The sequence below is a fragment of the Cibotium barometz genome, chromosome 1 (assembly GCF_041138505.1).
Source record: "Cibotium barometz isolate CiBa-2024 chromosome 1, ASM4113850v1, whole genome shotgun sequence".
Lineage (NCBI taxonomy): Eukaryota > Viridiplantae > Streptophyta > Polypodiopsida > Cyatheales > Cibotiaceae > Cibotium > Cibotium barometz.
In genome coordinates, this window is record NC_141046.1 from 22,140,738 (window position 1) to 22,147,731 (window position 6,994).

The following is a 6,994-nucleotide window of genomic DNA, read 5'->3' on the forward strand; positions in this document are numbered from 1 at the left end:
GGGTTGGAGGAACGGCCCGAGGGTGGGGTGTGAATAGGGTGTCGGAGCCTTTCGACCACTCAATGGGACTCTTCTCTCATGCCTCGGGGAGCCTAGACTCTAACCTTATTATACAATGGTGCACCTTTCATATACAAGCAGCGATGGCACATGTAAAATAATCCATTACAAGAGAAATATGAATTCTCTAGTGCCTAGGCAAGTCAAAATATGTGGTGGCCGACCACGGTGTCATAGAAGTCTTAAACAGAGTCTTCTCGATGGCACTTAACATGCCCCCCTTCCTAAAGCAGATTCCATCCTCGGAAGATATGGTTGAAGAAGATTTGAGGTCACAAGAGGAAAGCAATGCAATGCTTGGGATTATCTACATGACAACAGTAGTAGGATGTTTTTTGAGCAACAAATATAAGTTGACAACAAGGAAATAGCTAAATACGCATTTATGAAGTCAGGGATAAGACTCGTTAAGCTTTCCAAATATGCTACAAAGATGAAGATTAATGAGGATCTAACTTAGAAATAGGTACAAGTCTACCATTCATGAATTGAGTTCAAAGAATATGCATATGGTTATGACCACAGTCTCAAACACAATGTTACAAATACAAACCATCTAAAGTTACATACTAGCCTTGGAAGTAAAACTGCATGTGATTAGATGATTACTTATATAACAAAAGTATTTTTTTGTTTCTTTTTTTTTTGCTTCTTTTGTGAAATGAAGAGTGATAAGCTACCACCCCATGAAGGCCAAATCAATGGCCTAGTGACTCCCGCCAAGGATATCAAGAACTGTTAAGAGCCTCCGATGGCGATGGGTTTTTAGTAAAGCAAAGACACAAGGTTCCACCTTATGAGAAATCAAGGCATCGTTCTTACGGTACCATTACTAGTTTTCCAAAGACCTGCCAGGATTCCACATGGCGATGGCTATCTCCTTGGTCATGTTTTTTAATTTTTTTATGTTTGTTTTTTTTTGTAATTTTTTTAATATTGTAACAACCATATTTTTTCACTCACATTACCTACAGAGCTAGAATATAGCTACAGATGGTTTAATAAATGTAAAATGGAGTACTTGGCATACTCCTTTAGCATGCTTTATTTTTAAATATATAGAATCGTAAGACTAGGATGATTTAAAAGAAAAGATGCTAGCATTAACATTCATCTTGGAAGCTACTAAGAGAAAGGCAAACCAGTCAAGTGCAATGTAATTATGCTCTTCAAGGGGAACAAATTAAGTATAGAATTGCAAAAGAGAGATGCATAAAGAGCCAGTTTTGAATGCCCATGTTTAATTTGAAGCTCTTGAAGTCATTGCTTATCCTTTTGCTTTTGATCTTGGTAAAGGACTTTGCAAAGTATCTATTGTTGTAGAAGACTTTGATGTTGCATCATGATAAATCTTTGAAAAAAAATCCTTAAGAAAAGAAGACCATGAAGTACATGCCTGCTTGTCATTTGATTAGTGCTCTCTTCTCTTACTATTTTTTTGTTTTTCACTATTTTTTGTATTTTTGTGATTATGAAAAAAAAATGTTTAAGCTTTGTAAAAAGTATTAATGCTATACATGTTGGGTCAATACCAGTTTTTATGGTATTAAATTTTCCAATAAGCTCCCTCTCGATGTGAGTAAAATGTTAGGGAGTAAGGTGTTGTAGGAAGATGTGACTATCTCCTTGGGTCAACACCTGAGGTTTTTCCTTCACTCACTTTGGTGTAAGATTGATGTAACCATCCTTTCAAAATGCAAAGCCTAGGTGATGGTACATATGTGAGTGCTTTAGAAATGCTTACATCCAACTGAAGAGGTGGCAATGTGCTTTCATAAGAGTGAATTTTGCTTAGGTACTCTTCATGATGTATTGGCATGTCTATTTCCTCTTGAGGGGGTGTTGCACTAAAGAGTTGGAGTTAATTAACATGAGTTAATGCTTTGATTGATGAAGAAGTCTCTTAGCAAGGGGGTTTATGGATTTTTTATGTGTTGTGAAGCATTGTTTGACTCCCCCCTTCCCGAGCTATGTTGTACCTTAAATTCTTTTTAGGTAGCCAAGTTTAGAGAGGTGGGGTATTTCTAGACACATCCATAAGTGCCTTGCCCTTGTCTACTCTCAGTGAAGCAATTTCTACTGGTGGTGGAGTTGTCATAGTCTTTTTTTGGATAGGTTTCCTCTTCCAAGCATGATTTGGACACTAGGGCACATTGGTCATGGTCATTGATGAAGAAACCTTGATGTACTTGGGCTGGGGTAAGATGGTAGTTTTCTTTTGCCTCGGGACCCAAATCCAAGAATTTCCTTTATAAAAGCCTTGTGCTTGTAGAATCTTCTTTTGGATCCACTCAGGAGGAGTAGTTTGTAGCTTTGTCCTCCTCCATTTGTTGATGTTGTTTCTCTTACTTCTTGTAAGCTTTGGTTTTGGTGGAGAGGAGTCAATGGTTGGACAGACTATTGGAACTTCTTGGGAAGTCCACTCCCTTGTAGATTCATATGTGGAATCTATAGCACCTTTTGGTTTTTGTTTATGAGCTCTTTGATTCTTCTTCTTTGGAGTAGTCGATGAAGAAGTTGAGGTCAAAGAATCTTCCATTGCATGATGGTCTAGATGGGGTTGAGCAACTAGCTTCAAATCCATTTTATGGCAATGCTCCCTCCTTGTGATCATCCTTGAGAGCTAGCAACTTCACTAAAGGTTGCATAAGGACCAGAGTTTTGCAGTTAGGATGTTCTACCATATGTTCAATCACTTTTACAGTCACTTTTATCTCTTGCACTTGTTAACCCCAATTGTAACCAAGGGTGATTGGCCCTTTGAAGTTACCTTTAGGTAAGACTAGGAAGTCATCAACAAGGTGTTGATTATCACAATAGGTGTCAATTTTAAACAAACCAAGCACTTTTGTATTTTTCTTCTTGCTACCACTCACTCTAGCTTCACTTAGTTGAAGCTCAGGCTTTCCTAGTTGTTTGGCACCAAGAAGCAAAAGAGATTAAGTTGTGCATGGTTTTCCCATTAATCAAAGCACTAAATAGCACTTTCCCATAGGGACTAGCCAGTTCAATACATTTTCTTGTTGGGTTCTAGAGCTATTGCAACTGAAACCACAGGTGCTTCAACACATGAAGTAGCAACTTTGGAATCTGATTAGAGTGCAAAGATGCGGCAACATTGCAGTAGTTTCCAAAGATGTGGTCATGCCATGGTTCCACTAGCTAGAGGAACATATGGGTCACTAGCTAGGATTTTATTTGGGGCTGTATTCATTCTTGTGTTAGATGGTTCTTGGCCCTTTTCTTGCTTTTGTGGAGCAGTTGATGGCTTTGTTAAAATTCCCAAGGATGTCATGCTAGATGCAATTTGAGAATTGGCTAATGGCTTGTCCCCTTGCTTAGAGGCTTGAGCACCAATGTCCTCGATGGCTACTTGCATAAGTGCTTGCGAATCCAAACGATGGCATTTCTCGGTGACAATGTTTTTCTCTTGTCTCATTTCTTCCACGGAGTGATTTAGTGCCATCATCATCAAATGAAGACTCAGTTTGATTCCAATGTCCTCGATGGCTACTTGCATAAGTGCTTGCCAATCCAAAGGATGGCATTTCTCGGTGACAAAATCTATAAGCATGTTTGTTGCTATTCTTGTCCCTTTAGAATTCCTTCCATCTATGTGCTCAAGGGTCTTTGAGATGTCTTCTCAGGGTTCATTTCTATGGTACCAATGGTCTCTTTTTGAATAACCCTAGAGCTTGAAGTAGCTGATTGAGGAGATTTTAGGCTATCTTTAGGGGATGTTGTTGTTATGTCCACTAAAGAAAGAGCCAATAGAACTAGCATTTGAGCACCTAGCACTAGCATTTGAGCACCTAGCACTAGCAATATGTCCTCCTTGTGGGTCTATGGTGGAGTTCTCAGTTAAGTTAGGCAGATCTTTCATTTCCATAACTTGTGAGCTTGAGCTAGGAAACACACTCTCCTTGGCTGCCATAGCCACATTGGTAGTCAACATTTTGTTGCCATCCCCCTTACGTGGAGGCGTAATTGGAGCTTGTTTTGCTGGAAAGCCTGATGTTGGCATGATAGAAGTAGCATATGATTGTCTTTGAGGTAATGTACCCGCCAGTTCTGGCACTCCAGTTTCTACCTTACTTTCTTGAGCTAGTGGCCTTGGCACATTTGTAGGTAAGGCGGTTGCAAGCAAGTGTCACTCATTATGAACTACCTTAGCAATGCAATTGGAAACCTCTTGAAGATGCTTAGCTCGTTTCATGGTACCAGATATAGCTTGCACAATTTCTCGCCACCAAAGGACTTCATAGATTCAGTGCGTGGACAAGTCCTTGAGTAGTTGGGTCTACACTTTTGAGTACCCCATTCATCCATGTGCTCAGATATCCTCTAGAAGATGGAGCAACATCTGTCAAGTTCTTTGGAGCCTCTGAGGCAGGTTTTATCGAATTTGCTTGAGCATGGCTCTATTTGGTCATTGTGTACCTCTTAAGGTTCTAGATTCATTATAGAGTTTGATAAAAAGCATGCAACTTACCTATTCAAGGAGGGGAAAGTGTGAGAGATTGGTTTTTTGGAAGAAAAAGCAAAATTTGGAGCTATTATAAAAGAGTTCCATGGGTGAGTTAGAGAAGTAGATTTTCAAATTGAGGGAGATCTCAAGGGTGATTTCTAGTGTGCAAGTGAAGATTAGAGAGCACAGTGATCTCGAGGCACCCTCCTGGAGCATGAGGAGTTTTTCTTGAGGTAGGTGCAGAGTTTTTTTTTAAGTTTCGGGTTTTGTTGTCGTTTGGTGCAATCTTTTGGTGGTAGCCTTGCCATGCGGATATTGTTCCATGCTTTCCCCCTCATCATGATCGACTCACATTTGCCCCACTTTTCTTTTCCACCCCTATCCATTCACTATCTTCTATTGGCAATTTGGCATCATTCACTTTAGGTGTTTCCTTTTGGTTGCATTGGTATTGTACTTCGACTTGGTATATATACATTAGTTGTTTAGCTATTATTTATCTCTTGTTTTTTGTGTTTTGCCTCTATTATCTCTTGCTTATGTTTCATTTGGGTGGTGTTAGAGGCCATCATCGTAACACAGATCATAAGTTTTCATGCTCCCATTGAGGACGATTTCAAAACTAAGTTTTGTTGCCCCCATTGAGGATGATTTTGAAGTTCCCTTTAGTTGTTGGCCACCGAGGATCTTCTGCAAGTACCTTCATTCTACAAGATTAAGACAAGATGATGCACACTTTCAACAATTATCCACTCTTCTATCGGGATCAGGATGAGAATGCTTCATTTTTTCTAGATAATTTTAAGATGGCAAGGAAAGGAGGATGAGCAAGTCATGTTTTCTCCTGTGTTGAGATTGGGTGCGAATGATGGTATGAATCAGTGTCAATGTGTCACAAATTTCTTCTAGAGGGTTGGCCAAAACGTTGGCATTTAATTGATTAGTACGAAAAATAATCTTTTCACATCTTACTATTTAATTATCAATAATCGACATATATACGGATCTTTCTGTGCACTACGACAATAGGTGACATCCATTATTTATTGGCATTGACATTTTGGTCGTGCATTAGGCTCTAAGTTAATATAATGCGGGCACAACTCCGGTTTGAAACCCTTCGGGCATAACTCAGGTTTGAAACCCTTCAAGTCCTTATACGACCATGCAAACACTTATTAATGTTTGATCATGGTGCTCCCCTAGTAAGTGGCCTCCAATGACCACTGACTTTCCCTCCACTAACTGCACTTTTAAAATGTCCATGCTAGCAGCACGCACATAGCGAGAACATGGCTTGCTTACTTCAATCCTTGGAATAGTTGAAACACCTTCGAGTATTGTGTATCATCATCATTAGTAGTAGACACGCCCTCCCTCTTAGGGTGGTCATACACCACCATTGTGCCTATCAACGATGGAGGACTATTTTCCACCTCACCCAACTCAACCATCATCCATTCATATTTGAGGTTGGTTGCAGGCATTCGAAAACATTTTTCTCAACAATTTAAAAAACCTGCAACCTCAAATTTTGTAGGTTTTTATTTTTATTTTTAAAGGTTTTTAGCAAAGTTATAACTAAAATCCCTTAAAGTTTATAGGTTTTTGTGAATTGTTATTTTAAAATTTGAAAATTATTTTTCAAAATTTGCCATACACTAAACCTCGGTTAGTTTGTTCCCCGGGTCATAGTACCCTTATACGATTTAGATCTCTTTGTTATTGCATTTTCAAAATCATAGGACATTCAGTCCACATTCTATGTTTCTCACCTATACACTCACGACATGCCACCACGTTGTGGTCCTTGATCTAACTTCTACTAAGAAAACTCTTTGCTCAATTGCCATTGATTGTGTCATCATCGGTGTCATAGAAATGTTACTTTCCTTGTCCTAGGGCAAATTGATACGGTCATGGCATTGTCTAATGGTTCTAATTCCACTAGATTACTTGTCATCTCCCAGAATTGTCCCACATGCATAGATTTATACCCCCACACTTTTTATAGTGCAACCAATAAACGATGAATTTGGAGTGCGATGAATGCAACGGGCTCAATAACGAACAAATTTGGGGACCAAATCGAAAGCGAAACATTGAGCTAGGCTTCTAATACTAAGTTTTCTATAGCGAGGCGCAAGCACAATTGTTCTCTTCACGAGGTTATCTGTTAGATATTCCTATAGAGTATAAAAGTTATACATTATGAGATTTTGGCCACCGAAAGCCTTAGTTAAGTAAGTTTTGGGTTCCCAAGTGTGATTAAGGGCCAATTGTATATAAGGCATTTTCTCATAATGAATGGATACAATTCCCTTTTGTGCTATGAGAGTTCTTACTTTTGTCTTGAGATTGTATGCTTATATGGAGGAGTGAGAGAGAGTGACTGCCTTGTGTGGTGGAGGTGGAGCTTCTCAAGCGAGCTTGGAGACCTCAAGCGACATGTGCTCGAAGCATTGA